This window comes from Lissotriton vulgaris, chromosome 4_1 (genome assembly GCF_964263255.1).
Source record: "Lissotriton vulgaris chromosome 4_1, aLisVul1.2, whole genome shotgun sequence".
Classification (NCBI taxonomy): Eukaryota; Metazoa; Chordata; class Amphibia; order Caudata; family Salamandridae; genus Lissotriton; species Lissotriton vulgaris.
The window spans coordinates 1,801,463,776-1,801,480,772 of record NC_141691.1 but is presented as its reverse complement, the minus strand read 5'-3'; the positions used below and the strand labels follow the sequence as shown (position 1 = coordinate 1,801,480,772).

The 16,997-nt window shown below is 47.1% G+C and overlaps 1 protein-coding gene and 1 long non-coding RNA gene across 3 annotated transcripts in view; one reads left to right on the top strand and one right to left on the bottom strand.

Annotated features, from left to right (window-relative positions):
- LOC147724578 (fibrocystin-L-like) overlaps nucleotides 1-16,997 on the bottom strand; it is a 1,433,379-nt gene that overhangs the window by 274,775 nt on the left and 1,141,607 nt on the right. The gene's annotated exons all lie outside the window — the stretch shown is intronic.
- LOC147724579 (uncharacterized) overlaps nucleotides 5,747-16,997 on the top strand; it is an 81,181-nt gene continuing 69,930 nt past the window's right edge. Inside the window, exon 1 of one of the 2 annotated variants that reach the window (XR_015309925.1) lies at nucleotides 5,747-5,851. This is a non-coding gene — a long non-coding RNA (uncharacterized LOC147724579). The remainder of the gene's footprint in view (nucleotides 5,852-16,997) is intronic. The other variant, XR_015309926.1, reaches the window with a different exon arrangement.

Here is a 16,997-nt window from a genome sequence, read left to right as displayed (position 1 = left end):
AGCAATAGTCACGAAACACTGGACATTTAATAAAAACAGAAATCACTTTGAACACGGAGTAACAATTTATTCTGGACAATTTATCAAAACAGCGATGCACCATTAGGTCTTTTCTTGGGAGGCAGACCCTTGACTTGTTGGGACATTTCCTTACATCAAATGACATGCTTGATAAAGAATATCTCTTTCTCAGGATTTCTTTTTCACACCTTACACTAACATGGCTGCCAAGTTTTCAATCTGCCTATTTCCATGTTTTCAGGGTGCTTGTGTGTGACATTTTATGTAGTGAAAAATCCATTGCATTTGATTTTCCAAGTGTAAAAGCACAACTTCTACTTGACCCAAAGGCTATGAGTGACAAGAGAAAATACTGTTCTTTTTCACCCAACAGCACTCTGCATTCTGGGATATGTAGTTTTGTTTGCCCATTAAAGAAGGGCTTCCCAGCCTTGGACTGTAAGTGATATAGGCTAACTGGGCATATTTGCCAGTGAGCATGTATGTGATCAGACAGTTTGATGATTTAACAATTAGATTGGGCCTTTAGTAAGGAAAGGCCTATGCATTACCTAGTCTGAAAAAATGCAGATATTTCCATTAACACATATGTGGACCAGGGCAAACTGTGTGGTGTATTGAACGCTATTTATGAACATGGTAGTTGTGCCCTATTCAAAAAGGAAAGAAAATAATGTTGATACATATTATTTGAAAAAGGTGGGATATGCCTCCTTTTTGTATGGTACAACTTCCTCAGGTTAGGATACTGCCTAGTGCAGCAGGACAGAAATTCACAAGAAAACTACTACTTTGGATGAAAACTGTTGGAAAGTGGGTTATCGGTAGAGGTAAATATTCATCTACCACTGAAAATAATACCACTAGCACAAAATAGGGTTCAGAATAGGTCTTAGAAAATTATTCCCATGCTCAACCATTGGTAGCTCATCTGCGAGCAGAAAGGCTTAACTTCGAAGGCAGGTATGTAATGCATTTAAAAACCAATTCAGTAGATAATTAAGACAACACAAAATAAAAATCCAAAACCAATTTGTAAAAGAGGAAAATATTTTTATTCGTAAACTTACACCAAAATGAATCAGAGAATTGAATGTTTAAAGAATAAATATGTTCTAGTACTCAGAAACCAGTAGTGCAACTTCTGAACATTTGGTCCCCTCTGACAGGCAAAAAGTCCAAGTTTGAGGCCACTGCGATGGAGCCCTAGTCCAATACACTTAGAGGGAGGCCCCGGTCAAGATTTTACTTTCACACTTGGAAGCGTTTCTGGAGGATTTTTCACCAGTTGATGTGCAGCCTCTTCCAGCAGTCCAGATTCAGTGAGGGTTCACCGAATTGCATTTCTGTGAGAGTACGGTCCCTCTCTGAAGCTTTTTTTTTACAAAAGTTCTCCAAACTTTCCCAAACTTCTGGAACTTCTTTCTGAAGTTCCTCTTCTGGGTCCAAAGTGTCCAAAACACAAGCCAAGGGTCTGGAATCGCCAAGATGGTACTTGGAAGTTTGGAACCACAATTCCCACAATGCACCTGGACAGCACCCTTAAAAATCCACCGGATACTATCCAGGCAGGGGACTCTTGGTGTAGTTGATGCAGGTGAGCTCTGTTAACCTGTAGCTTGCAGGGAGCCCACTCTTCATTCCTCTTGAAACAAGGTACATCCAAAGGGTTGTAGTACCAGATAATGCAGCAGGCACAGTTGGTCTGAATGCAGGGTCTGATGGTGTAAATCAAGTTCGTAGCTGGGCATCCACTCTTTATTCCCCTTAAAGCAAGGTACATTCAAAGTGCTTTAGTTCCAGATAAGGCAGCAGGCGCAGTCTTTTCAGAGTGCTGGGCGTGATGGTGCAAATCAAGTTGCCAGCTTGGCAATCCTTCTTCTTCTCTTAGTTTCAAGCAGCCTTGCTGAGAGACACTGTCCCTCTTAGATACGTATTCATTGTTCTCTGGGGTCACACAGGAGGACATTCCTGTTCAATAAGGTGCAAATCCTTTTACTTTTTCCAGTAAAAGAATTGGCTTGGTAGTTTGGTCTGCCCTGTTCCCATGATGCACTGGGCCAGGGACAGACTAATTTGCATGTAGCCAGGTTCTGAGCTGGGATGGTGCAGTGAGCTAAAAATCGGTGATGGATCAAGCCCTGATCTGTTGACTGGGTACAAGTGTTCTGCTTAATGGCAGATACTCTGTCCATCACCACCCCCTTTTCTGAATCGTTTTGTCCACCATAAGCGTGGAAGGGTATGCTCAGACATGAGTCCCTTGCTCACTGCACCACCAGGATTCAAGCAAGCCGGGCCGAAGACGGCTGTAATGCCAGAAACCGGTCCCCGGAAGCGTGTTTCCTTTCCAGTAAAAGAATTGGCTTGGTAGTTTGGTCTGCCCTGTTCCCATGATGCACTGGGCCAGGGACAGACTAATTTGCATTTAGCCAGGTTCTGAGCTGGGATGGTGCAGTGAGCTAAAAAACGGTGATTGATCAAGCCCTGATCTGTTGACTGGGTACGAGTGTTCTGCTTAATTCAGATACTCTGTCCATCACCACCCCCTTTTCTGAATTATATTTAAAAAGTGACGCATCTAGGTAGATGCGTCACTTTTTAAACCCCTGCGCCACATTATACCTGCGTCAGGTATAATGTATGCAGAGGGGGCGTTCCCCCGCAAAAAGCCTCGTAATAGTGACGCAGTGAAATCTATGAGATTTCGCTGCGTCACTTTTAGGATGCTGTTGCGTCAAAATCTTGCGCCTGCCTCACAGCAGGCGTAAGACTGACGCAAGCCCTTTCACATGGGGCTTTCCCCATGTGAAAGGACGCATTGCTGGAGTTGCGTCACTTTTATGACACACTCCAGCAATGCGTCACTTTTGCGCTTACAGATACGTCAGAAATACTGACGTATCTGTAACTCCTTGTGACATGATGCGTCATACATTAAATATGACGCATCAGGAATGTCGTAAGGAGTGCGCAGTGAAAAGTGATGCATCGCTGTTTTCATGCAGCGATGCGTCACTTTTCATAAATGAGGCCCTCGGCATATAATACATATCTTAAAAGGATCATCCTTATAAATACTTGACCCCCACCACTGAGAAACATAGGGGACAACCTGAGGGTACCTAATATGGCAAAATATTCAGCGTATTAATCCTTAGGTGACCCAAACACCAAAGTTGAAAATGGGCACCATTTGCATTTTAAAAGCAGCCCTGCAACACAGTGCTGCTTTTAAACTGACCCCAAGCCTCAGCAGTGCACATATGCAAGTGCAGAAAGGACTGCTAGCCTCTAAAGTGCCATGCCCTATTATATTCTAGGGACCTACAGGTAGTTTTGATCCCCCTTCCCTATTATTTACTAGACTGTGAAACAGTGACGGTATTGGATCCTACAACTGGCCAGCCTGGATCTCAACAAGTGAAAAAACAGAACTGAATGGCTAGTCAGGATGATTAACAAAAAATTCAAAAAGTCACGTAGCCAATATGTACCACGTGACCAGTAGAATTATATTCCAAGACAATTTATTATCAATTAAACTTAGATTTCTTTAGTTTCAAAAGCAACAGACAAAAACGGAAAACTGTCGGTACAGGCAGTTCAGCAACATGCAATCATGTATACAATATATACAAATATCTACAAATATACAAATGTGTAAACAATTAAGGTGAAAAATCGGACAGAAAACATATTACACACCAAAAAAGAAAACATACTGTTCCAAATCAATTGCAAAGTACAAAATGCTGTTAGAAGCAATGCATTACTTGTGCATGGAAAGAAACAAAACCAGTCCTTAGAACTAAAAACCAATGGACAGGCGGAACTGAGATGGAAAGTGCCTGCCTGCCTCACAGGGCCTGTGGTCGAATGTTTGTAGGGTTTCACAGCTAGGGCCCGTAGGAGTGGTATGATTTACAACCTAGCTGCACCCCTTGGTCTTGCCACAGGTTGGGGATGTCGACGCGTTTCGAACCTTAGATGATGTAGGTTCTCCTCAGGACAGGGACTGGGAAGGGATTAATCTGCACAGCGGACAAGAAAGCTGCCGGAGTGTAGGGGTACCGCAATTCAAATTGGAAGTCTTGGCTTGATGTGGTGATAGCCGGAATGCGCAAGGCCCGCGACGCGGTGCCAACTCAGTTGGGAGGGCGGCTCACATGTTGGGCGCTGCTGTGGTAAACTGTATATAGAAGTGGAATCGAATTCGATGGGCAGCTAGTCAGTAAACCTGAATCAACCAGCAAGCGGGGACCATTCAACCGCGACCCGTCGTATGGAGGAACTTGTATTCCACTGCCGCACCTCGGGAGATTCAATCAATTATTTACTAGGGTCTTATATGGGAGGTCATGCCAATCATAGGGATAACCTAACCCATAGTGTACCTTACTGTGTGTAGGTGTTTTCGCTGTATTCTAAGTGTCTTTTCAGCATAGCACTGGCCTGGGCCTGGTTAGACAGAGCCCAGGAACAGTCAAAGTCAGTTACCACCAGTCCCAGTCATGGGGGTGCCGATGGCCCAAGGATGACTTTGCAACAAAAATATTATACTTTAAGCATTCATATCTAGAAAAATATATATGTGCGATACTGTGATTTTATTCTTTCACACTTCGAGTTACGCTCCAGTTTAAAAAGGTCTACCTAAGTGATCCACAAAAAGGCAGTTAAATCTGGCAAAGAAATTTGAGAATATTTTAAATCGTTCTTTGTACATCAAAGTGCTAACCTTTCGTTTTTCTGGATTAGCTGAGCAGCACGCCATTTGGAAAAATAGAGTGGAGCCTTGGGGATGGAGATCATGGAAAGTACAGCTACTCGCTCTCAGGAATCTCGAGGGCTATGGTTTTTGCCAGCAGATGCTTACAGTCTAGACTATAAAGAGCTGCATGCTCTACTGGTACAAGCGTTTTAAAGATTCCATCCACAATTCCGCCCATGCATCAAGGCAGCTCTCATCTGACAGTCAAACGGAATTTTGGCAATTCACATGATTGTACAGGGATTAGCAGAGGTATTAGCCAAGTCACTGCGACAACATTACTAGCAGAGGGAGCCATAATGTAATCATGCCATAATCCTCACCAGTTGATAGCAGCCCTGCCAAGTGCTACACATTTGGGTGACAATATGCTGTTCTGGCCATTTCTATTTGCGTTATGAAAAGTGATAGAAAAATATCACAAGGGGCAGAGCACATAGAGCTTGTTATGCATTATGACAGGAACGCCGGATATTTAAAGGACAGGGAAACAAAGAGTCAGAGGAGGTAGAAGTACAAAATTCGAGAGATTAACAAGAGCCAAGTTAGAATTGACCTTCAATTTGAAAAGTAGGGAAGGTCTGAAGACAGACACAATGGCGCTTCTTTTGTATTACGTGGGTTTGTTTATATCTAATATACGTAATGCATAACAAGCTCCATGGGCGCTGCCCCTTGTGATATCTTTCTATTACTTTTCATCATGCAAACAGCAATTCTGCTTCCAATGTATTACGTGTTCTTGTTTTGATTTACATTGCAATTGGCATCATAATATTATAATTCTTTAATGATCTATTTTCCCTTTATTATTGTTTTCCGCCCTCCCCTCTCTTTATTTCACCAGACTCACTCAATACTTTGACCGTTCAAATATGGTCACCATTTTAGGCACAATAAACCACATATCCAGCAAGATGGACATGTGACTCTACACATGACCATCCACTTCCGGTCGTTCGTCTTTAATACAGCGGTATTCGCAGTTTCGAGCTCACCTCCTTTTGAATGCCAAAAGTGAAGACGCGTTTGATTTCAGTGCTTCGTTCGAACCAGGTAAGCCTTCCCAGCAACCACCCTTGTCAAATCTCTGAGGTTATTTGGTTCCCCGCACGCACTTGTGCCTATCCACATTTAGATCAGTACAGTGTGGTTTGAGGGCGGCCAAATTTAGAGGGTAGAAGGTGCTCTACCCTCACGTTAGTATAGGTTTGAGGGTTATGTTTACCCACGCTCCCTGATGTGTCATTCGATAGGTTACTATCCTTCAGCTGAAGAGGCCTTTTCCCGCCCAATGGTGACCATTTATATATGGTCTGGTCCAATGGTCGAAGTGCCTAAAAAATGCATGAGTCAGGAAGACTTGAGGTGGGCAGAGACAACCAGCAGAGGGGCCCGACTTTTCCAGAGGTTGCACTGCCCCTGGCCTGCTGCCGCTCAGAGGCTGAGGAAGCGCTCCTCCTAAGCAGCATTTGAACCCGGAGGACCGCAAACAGGGGGCATCTTGGAAGCACCCCTCTGGAGCAGCTTCCCGGCTCGTCACGTGGCCGTTCCACTGTCAACACTTAAAGCCTCAACACCCAGGCGAAGAAGATACTGCTTGCAGAAGTAGCGTGGGAGCCTGCAACCCATCGGAGCAGTAAGAGGGAGAGACCCCCCTGATTGGAATAGCGGGAGGGCTCCTGATCAGCCGCCTGAACCCCAGACTGGTCACTGCCGGACCTCAAAATGACACCGACATCACACAGCACGAGGCAGTTAGACTGCACGATGCTCCAGCTGTCCACCCGAGCATGTGCTAAGCCACAGCAGCAGAAGATGTATCCTACTCAACAGAGGTCCCACAGCAAGAACCACAGGAAACAGCTTTGGAGCCCAGGTGGCTCCAACGCTTGGGCATCAGGGGTTCAAGTTCAAGTTCAGGAATTTGTATAGCGCACTACTCACCCAGAGGGTCTCAAGGCGCTTGAGGGAGGGTGGGTGCATTACTTATCGAATAGCCAGGTTTTTAGTTGCTTTCTGAAGGAGAGGTGGTTCTGTGTAAGTCGGAGGTGAGTGGGGAGAGAATTCCAGGTTTTGGCTGCTAAGTAGGAGAAGGATCTTCCACCCATGGTGGATATGTGGATGCGCGGAATTGCGGCGAGGGCTTGATTGGATGATCGTAGTTGGCGGGTGGGTGTGTAGAAGGACAGTTGAGTGTTGAGGCATTCGGGTCCTAGGTCGTAGAGGGCCTTGTGTGCGTGGGTGAGGAGACCGAACGTTATTCTCTTGTTGACGGGGAGCCAGTGGAGATCCTTCAGGTGACCGGAAATGTGAGCATGATGAGGAATGTCCAGTATGAGTCTGGCTGAGGCGTTTTGGATGCGTTGGAGTTTTTTCTGTAGTTTGGCTGTGGTCCCGGCGTAAAGGGTATTTCCATAATCCAAACGGCTGGTGACCAGTGCATGGGTGACTGTCTTTCTTGTTTCGGTGGGGATCCAGCTGAAGATTTTTTTGAGCATGCGTAGGATGTTGAAGCATGAAGATGAGACGGCGTTGACTTGTCTAGTCATCGAGAGGGAGGAGTCTAGGATGAAGCCCAGGTTACGTGCGCGATCTGTAGGTATGGGTGCTGTACCCAGGGCCGGTGGCCACCATGAGTCGTCCCAGGCAGAGGGGGATGATCCTAAGATGAGGACTTCCGTTTTGTCCGAGTATAGTTTTAAACGGCTGTTTTTCATCCATTCGGCTACTTCTTTCATTCAATTTCATTTCATTCTACTTCTTTCATTCCTTCGTGTAGATTGGTTTTGGCGGTGTTTGGGTCTTTGGTGAGGGAGAGGATCAGCTGGGTGTCGTCTGCGTAGGAGATGATGTTGAGGTTGTGTTGGCGCGCGATGGATGCGAGGGGACTCATGTATACGTTGAAGAGGGTGGGGCTGAGTGAAGATCCTTGTGGTACACCACAGATGACTTCAGTGGCCTCTGATTTGAATGGGGGGAGGCGGACTCTCGGGGTTCTTCCGGCGAGGAACGAGATGACCCAATCCAAAGCTTTTCCTTGTATTCCGATGTTGTTGAGGCGTTGTATGGGTGTGCTATGACATACTGTGTCGAAGGCGGCAGAGAGGTCGAGTAGGATGAGGGCAACTGTTTCTCCGTTGTCCAGTAGCGTTCGGATGTCGTCTGTAGCTGCGATGAGGGCGGTTTCGGTGCTGTGTGTGGCTCGGAAGCCAGACTGTGAAGGGTCGAGGGAATTTTTGGATTCGAGGAAGGCGGCAAGCTGATTATTGACGGCTTTCTCAATGACTTTGGCAGGGAATGGGAGGAGTGAGATGGGTCTGCTGTGGGTTTCTTCAGAAGGGCGCTGAGTTCGGCATGTTTCCAGCTTTCCGGGAAGGTAGCGGAGTTGAAGGAACAGTTGATGACATCGCGGAGATGGGGTGCGATGATGGAGTCTGCTTTGTTGAAGATGTGGTGGGGACATGGGTCGGTTGGCGATCCTGAGTGAATGGAGTTCATCAGGCGGATGGTGTCTTCAGTGGTGATTGGGTTCCAGGCGAAAAGGTTGTGAGAGTGCTGTTTTGGTTCGGAGGTGGGGGGAGTGGGCTGTTCATCGGACTGGTTTTCAAAGCTGTTATGTATGTCGGCGATTTTGTTGTGGAATAAAGAGGATAAAGAGCCGCAGAGGTCTTGGGAGGGAGTGATGTCGTTGGTGCCGGCAGTGGGGTTGGTAAATTCTTTGACGATGTTGAATAGTTCCTTGCTGTTGTGGACGTTGTTGTCGAGTCGATCCTTGAATGCTGATTTCTCGGTGGATCGGATCAATTGGTGGTGTTTGCGGGAGGCGTCCTTGAAAGTGGTCAGGTTGTCAGAGGTTGGGTTTTTTCTCCAGGTTTTCTCGAGGGTACAACATAACTTCTTGGATTTTTTAAGGTCATCGTTGAACCAGGGGGCCTTTTTGCTACTTTGTTTGATCTGATGGTTTTTCAAGGGTGCTAATACGTTGGCGCTGTGGGTGATCCATTGTGTGAGTTTGGTGGCAGCTTGGTTTGGGTCCGATGATATGGCAGGAGGGTTTTGATTTAGCGATGTGAAGAGTTGGTCGGTGGTGATTTTGTTCCAGTTTCTTCAAGGAATAGGTTGTGGGTCGTGGTCTTTTTGTAGCTGAAGTGAACGTAGTTGTGGTCTGTCCAATGGAGAGCTGTGGTGTGATCGAAGGAAATGTGTTTGCTGGAGGTGAAGATAGGGTCGAGCGTGTGTCCGGCAAGGTGGGTGGGGGTGTCAACAAGTTGTTTGAGTCCGAGATTGGCCAGGTTATCCAGAAGGGTGGTGGTGTTGCTGTCGTTTTTCTTTTCCAGGTGGAAGTTGAGGTCTCCAAGTAGAATGTAGTTCTCGGAAGTGAGGGCATGTGGGCTGATGAAGTCGGTGATTGTTTTAAGAGCCCAAGCAAGGCCCAGAGGGCACAGTTGTGCCAGGGCCCATTTGTTCTATTCCCAGCCGCGCCGCACCAGCATGGGCTTCTGCAACGTTTCTACCTATCTATTTAAAGGGCGCATTGAGTGCCCGGGCCTTTCCCTCATTTACAGCTAAGCAGCAAGTAGTGCCAGCTGCACCGTTTAGACCATTTAATCCTTGGGGGTAGTTCTGATTGAGTTAAGAGGGAGATGCACTCCTTTGCCCCATCTCTTCACAGCTGTGCAGCACTTGGTGCCAGCTGCACCGTTTAGGTTTGCACAAGTGTGCACCCTGTACTTTAGCTACATTGGCAGCAGCCCTGACATTCTGGACACAGGGCATTGGAGCCCCCTTTGAGATGGCCAGTTGGCAAGGGGGACTGGGAGGTCTGTTGGGCGCCAGGCCCTAATGTGATTATGTGATGCTAGGAAATGTATTTCATGTAGTATAACTTACACACCCTGTCCTGGTTACCTCTTAATGTGGTTTGTATGACTATGAGATTGTCTTGCATATTATGGTTTATGCTAGTGAGATTATGTTCTACCCTGTGCTTTATACCCCTAATTTTAGTGATACTTAGGAGGTTAGGGGCATACAATGCGTTTGGCGCTCAATGTGATGCTGTGCATAATGTGTTTTTTGTTACAGCGGATGCTAGGTACAGTTTTTACCAGTGGTTACTGCTTGTACGTTTATGATCTGTTTTACTTTTACTAAGTTTGCTTTGTGATGGCTATGACAGTGGTTCAGTTGACCCTGTCATGTGTAAACCATTCCCTTGTAAATATGATCTAGTGCCAGGTGGCACCATGTATAGTATGTGATTACCTAGGTAAAGGGCCCATCAAATACTCGCGGAATCATGGAGACTCCCAAGCAGTAAAGCCTTCTCAATGACTGAAATCTGTGCCCCCATCTTCTCCTGCTCTGAAGTAACAACCTGTTCCTAATCGCCTCACTTCCCGGACAGCTCGTTAATTCAGATATCTTCACCCGACGCCTGGAATATGTGCCCCCTTTCTGTCCTTATAATTCTCCTCACCACCGCTTTCCTAGTAACACCCTTCTCATATCCCCACCACCCTCCTCCTCCTCATTTTCCCAACATGGGCACCACTCGAGTTCAGTCTTGAATTAATTGCTACAAAATCATTTATCCTCCTAGCCTGACTAAAGCTGCAGCACCTTGGAATGTTTCCCTGATTCCCATTTTGTTGATCAATTTTACAATGGTCGTTATGAGAGGCTCAAAAACGATATAATTTTTTTCACTCACAACATCCCTTCTTGGTCCACCATCCTATATAATTCCCTTAACATCACCTCCTCCTCCTCTATCCCTCATGAGAAAAAGCTAAATATTTCTCCCTCTGCGTGTTTTAACGGCTCCCTCACTATCTCACTCTATAACAACGGTACTGTCATGATCCAAGCCAAAGACAAATGTCTCTCTCTCTCTTTGACCACCTCTTCCCTTCCCTTCTCCCCTCCCCTGCGACCGGGTTGTTCCTTGACTCTTCATCTAGCTTCACCCATTACTCCCTCTCTCCGCCCCTGACCCCCCTACACTCTAATAGGCTGCACCCTCGGGAGGCACAAGTCGACCCTCTTCCCTCCCCCTCCACAGTGCCCTCCTCTCCCATTCTTCCCCCCTCACAATATGCCCCCCCCTCTAGCTAATCCGCTCCTCGGACAATCTGAACCATCCAACCTCTTCTCCTCCCCTCTTTCCCTGCCAGCCACCCCCCTTTTTAGTCCACCTCTCCTCCAACCTTCCCCCCTAGTTAACTTTCCTTACGTCCCCCTTCTTCCCTCCTCTTCTCCTCTTCTCCTCATCTCTTCCCCCTGCGCCCCTCGCTAGGTACCCTGATTTCTCCACAAACCAATTGCATCTCTCTCCTTCCCCCCCCAATACTGTGCTACCTCCTTTTCCCCCTTGGTAACCCTTTCCTTTTCCCTCCCTCGGGCCTAGCAGAACCACTTCCTTTCTTCAACTTCCCTATCTCCCAACCCCCTCACTCCGCCAGATTCCCGTTTCCTCACAGCCTCCTCAACTAGCATACAGGACCTCTCCAACTCCCTCCGCCAGCTTCCTCCCAAACCTCCTTCATTCCTATGTCTCCACACACTCCTCCCCTCTCCCTCCGCCCCAGCGCCTTGCTCCTCACCTACCTCCCCCTTATTATGTCCTTAATTCCTATTCTTCTGGCAACAAAGGCAGCTCTCCTTTCACCACTGATGCACCAACGCCCGCTCTCAACCACTACCTTTCCCCACCTGTGAACCCTATACCCCAACTCCCTCCTGTCCCCTTACTTCCCCCTGCCTTCCACCGCCAACTGCACCCCCTCCTGTCTCCATTGAGCTACCCAACATGTCCTGCTCTGCCCTACTCTCTCTGGAAAATAAGCAAGGCTCTCTCATCACCTCCATCTCTCAACTTGAAGCTACCATTTCACTTCTAAGCTCCAAGATTTCCACTTTTCCATACACCTCAATTACTTTGGAAAACACTCACCTTCCCACTAGATGCACCTCGCCCCCACACCCCATAATAGCCAAGCATAACCTGTTGTCTGCAAATATCGCTAACCCACACAAGCCCTCAAACGCCACCCTTCTTCCACTTTCATCTCCAACTAGCCCTACTATCTACACTATTCCGACCATCTCCTCTGTCAGAACCACTCATCCACCGAAACCCTCCCGAGCACCCTCATATAAGTACATCATCCCTATCGCCCCTCATAGCCCAAGTGCCCCTGTCACCAAAACAGTCTCGACAGAGCTGCGCTGTCTGCTCCACAACTGCAGATCTGCAATAAAACACAAACTTGAAATCTCCAACACCATCATACTTCACAATATTGACATGCTCTTCCTCACAGAGACCGGCTTCAACGATACCTCTCACTCTATGTTTGATATCCTAGTACCCACAGGCTATACTATATTTAGAAATGACAGAATTGACAACGTTAGGGGAGGTGTTGCAGTCATCCTTAGAAACTCCCTTCAACTTAAGGCTTTTCCTAACTGCTCCTTCCGCACTTTTGAATGCCTATCCCTTGAACTTCAATTGCACCACCGCTCACCCCTCAGATTTCATGCCATTTACCGCCCGCCTTGTAGCGGCCCCTCGTTTATGGAGGAAATCACTGACTTCATTAGTGACCAATTCTTGCAAAGTGACAATCAGATCTTCGTGGGTGACTTCAATCTCTACTGGGGCTCGTCTCAAGACTCTTCTGCGAATTTGCTGGCCACCTTCCTCTCTGCAAACGATCTTATCCAACACTGCACAGAAACAACACACTCAAAGGGCTCAATCCTGTACCTTGTTATTTCGAAAACAGGCATGCTTACTATCGCTATCCCTATTCATTTAGACTGGTCTGACCACCTCCTCATCCCATTCTCTCTTCACCTATCACACTCTATAACTCGCGGCCAACCTAAGAGGGCTACCTCCTGGTTCTGTGACACTAAAAATATTAACCTGATACCCTCTGTGAATCAGCTTAGCTATCACTTCCAAGGCCAGACCCGAACCTAGATGTTAATGAACTCACCTCCCAATGCCTCACAGTCCTTGCAGTCGAAATCAATTACGTCGCTCCTCTCCAAAGCAAAAAGAAAAGGCCCACGCCCTCAGCACCTTGGTTCAACAATTCTCTCTATGAAGAAGGGAAGTACCTAAGATTCCTGGAGAAACAGTTGAGACAAGCGCCCTCTACCAATAATTTGGCCACGCTTCGTTCAGCAAGATCCTAGTACCACAAGCACATCTTCCTTGGAAAAGCGTCGTACTTCAGAACCCTCCTCGACTCAGCAGAAAATAGACCCAAAAAACTATTTGATCTCATAATTCTTTGACGAAAAATTTAAATCACTTGTGGACCAAGTAAGTCACCCTACCCCTCCAGAGGAGTGCAAATCCTTAGCCATTTGGCAGAACTTTGACCCCATCTCCGAAGATGCCCTCCTCAAATGCATCCTCGAAACAAAGCCCTCCAACCATTCTCTTGACCTCATCCCTAGTGCCATTGCCATTAACTTCTATACCCATTCTCTGTCCTATTGCACAACTTTGGTTAACCTCTCCCTCTGTCAAGGCTCCCTTCCTGTTTCATCAACAACAACAACAACATCAACAACAATAAAATCCTCTGGAAGAAGGCACTCCGTGACTACAAGTCCGCTATTGCAGAAAGTAAAGCGAAATACTATTGCTCCACCATTACCAATGCAGCCAACAGTCCAAAAAGCATATTCCAGATTTTGGTCAATATCTTACACCCCGACTGTGTCAAAAACTCCATCCCCCCCTCTCAGTCCCTTTGTGACAATCTTGCTCAGTTTTTCACTGATAAAATTGAGACCATCATTAATAACCTGGCAACACCCCCGCCTTCTACTCTCTCCACCCTCCCCGAAATCATCTCCACTAACCCTGATTCTCTGAGGCCAACCTGTTTTTCCACGAACAAATTGCTGGCTCTCCCTCTTATTTCTCAAGTAGAATTCGAAACAGTCGCACAGGGCATTACTTCCGGATCCCCCCTTGACCCGCTGCCATCGAAAATATGGAAAGCCTGTGGGCACCATCTATTTCACACCCTTCGGTTGATATGCAACCAATCCCTGAGCTGTGGCGTCGTTCCCCGCTCCTGGAAGCAAGCGCTTATTACCCCGCTGCTAAAGAAACCCACGCTCAATCCAGACTGTCTGTCCAACTTCCGTCCCATATCACTCTTGCCCTTCCCAGTGAAGGTGCTCGAACGCTGGGTCAGTAAATGCCTCTCAACCCACCTCGAGCAGCACCACTTTTTGGACGAGTTCCAATTTGGGTTTCGCCCAGCCCATGGCACTGAAACCGCGGTGCTCACGGCCATGGAGGAGCTTCGAATGCGCGCAGACAGGGGCCAAGCCGCGGCCCTCATCCTACTTGACTTGTCTGCCGCATTCGATACTGTTAATCACAGAATCCTGCTCCAGCGGCTGAGAGCGGCAGGGATTGACGGCACGGCCCTTATCTGGTTCCACTCATACCTCAGCGACAGAAAACAAGCTGTCTCCCTTCCCCCTTTTCAATCGGTCTATTCCCCGGTCCCACACGGTGTTCCCCAGGGCTCCTCTATCAGTCCGATTCTTTTTAACGTTTACTTAAAACCTCTGGTCACGTTAATCAAGTCACATAACATGACCACAGTAAACTATGCGGACGATACACAGCTCCTTCTCTCGTGGGAAGGCGAAGATTCCATCTCCTTACAAGCCTTCCATGACTGCCTACGAGACACGGCACGCTGGCTGCACCAGAACTCACTTCAGTTCAACTCCTCAAAGACTGAGGTGATGTACTGCTCTGCGAGTCGCATATCCCGCCCTCTGCCCGCTGAGTTCTGGCCCCCGGAGAACTCCAATAACCCCCCACCAGTTACCACCGTCCGCAACCTGGGCGTCATGCTCAACCATCAATTGAGCATGGAGACTCAGGTCTCAAAAACAGTCGCAACCTGCACCGGCCTTATGCGCTCACTGCGCAAAGTCTTGCCTCTGCTTCCATCCTCTGCCAGAGCACTAGTAGTCAGGTGTACTATTCTTAGTCGCCTTGACTACTGCAACGCCCTGCTGCTTGAATCTCCGGCGACACTTCTGGACAGACTCCAACGAGTCCAGTCAGCAGCAGCCAAACTGGCTCTGGGATGGACCAGGAGATCCTCGGCCACTGCCGCACTGGCCGAATTACATTGGCTGCCTTTGAGGCAACGCATTGCCTTCAAGGCCCTTTGTTTGGTCTTCAAGGCACTGCATGGAATAGGACCCAGACCTCTCCAACGTCTATTCTCCTGGTATACCCCTACCAGAACACTTAGGTCCACCACTGCTTGCCTTGCGAGAGTGCCCAGATATAAGAAGGCCAGGACGGGAGGAAGATCGTTCAGAGTAGCTGCAGCCAAGCTATGGAACAGTCTACCTGCCGAAATCCGCCATATCCCTCATCTCCTCCCATTCAGGAAACGCATCAAAACTTGGCTCTTTCCCCTGTCCGTAAAAAATAAATAATTAAATAACCGGTCTCCTTCAGTTCCCCCGTCAATAAACCACAGGAGTAGCTATCAGCGCCAGGATACCTGCCAGGTGACAGTCGCGCTTTATAAATATTTTAAATTAAATTAAATTAAATTTTTTCCTTCAAAACTGGGCAGGTCACCCTCTGCTTAAAAAACCCACTGCTGATGCGAACAACCTCAACAACTTCCGCCCCATTACTAACCTACCTTTTCTTGCAAAAAATCACGGAAAGATGTGTAGCGAAACAAGTCTCTCTTCATATCAAGGACAATGATCTTCTTGACTATTTCCAGTCCGGCTTCATTCAAAACTGCAGCACATGACCTTAAAACCCTGGTCCAATCGCTAGTTCTCTCCAGACTGGACTACTGCAACTCTCCTCTTACTGGCCTTCCCAAATCCCACCTGTCCCCCCTTAAATCTGTTCTCCATTCAGCAGCTCATTTCATATATGGGGCCAAAAGAAACGACCACATCACACCCATTTATCCACCCTCCGTTGGTTTCCCATCAAGGCAAGATCTATCTACAAGACTGCCTGTATTACCCACAACGCTGTGCACTCCTCTTCTCCTCTATACCTGGCGAATAAACTGAAACTCTCTGGAGGCTCTAGACCATCACGTAATGCGGAAAATATATTGCTTGAAACTCCCACTTTCAAGAAGGAAAGGTCGATGGCCCAATCCTTTTCAGGCAGATGTAAGGAAGAAATTATTTGATATTATAAAAGATTAAGGGCCAGATGTAGGAAGGCAAATACCGGTCGGTAACGGCCGATTTCATCCGTTACCGACCGGTATTTGGATTTTGGGATGTAGGAGCATGTTAAAATACAGATTCGGTAATATTACCGATTTGGTAACATACTGATTCTGTGTAATTACCGAATCTGTATTTTGACATGTAGGTAGCACTGTAATCAGTGCTACAGGGGTTTAAGAATTCGTTATTTACCACCAACTAGAAGTTAGGTGAAAGTGGGGGATAAAGGAGCAGGAGCGCCCTGGTTCAATGACTCGTTGAGGCTTAGGAAACAAGCACTTCGGAAGGCAGAGAGAGCATGGAGGAGGGATTATAATACGCTGGCACAGAGCCTATATCAGCAAGAGCTGGCCACGTATAAAAAGGCTATCCTCGCTCAAATCTGAGTATTTTGAGACCAGAATTACCGAATCCTAAAATCCGCAGAAAGAAGTTTTTAAGGTGCTCTCTGAAGTAAGGAAAAATAAGGAACAGAGGCCTGACGTCTCGCTGGAGGACTGTCAAAGATTCCAGGATTTTGTCATACAAAAAATTGAAGATCTCCTGTCAGAAATCTCTCATGCCCCTGTTTTAAATTGTTCACTACAAGTCACTCCTCTTATTCCGAAAGTTGATAATCCCTTAGACACTTTTCCCTTGATCACAAAGGAGACGCTAGCTAGCTTGATAGGGAGGGTAAAGTCAGGCTCCCAGGTGGATCCTTGCCCCCTGAGCATTTTTAAGCTAGCTATGCCCGGGTTGGAAGAGGATGTTCTCAACCTTCTAAATAAATCTCTGGAAATCGGACAAGTGCCGGTTATGCTTAAGGAGGCCCGGCTGATCCCGCTGCTTAAGAAGCCAGGGGCGGACACAAAGATCTTAACAAATTTTAGGCCCATTTCCCAATTACCTTTTTTAGCAAAGGTTTTGGAACAGCATT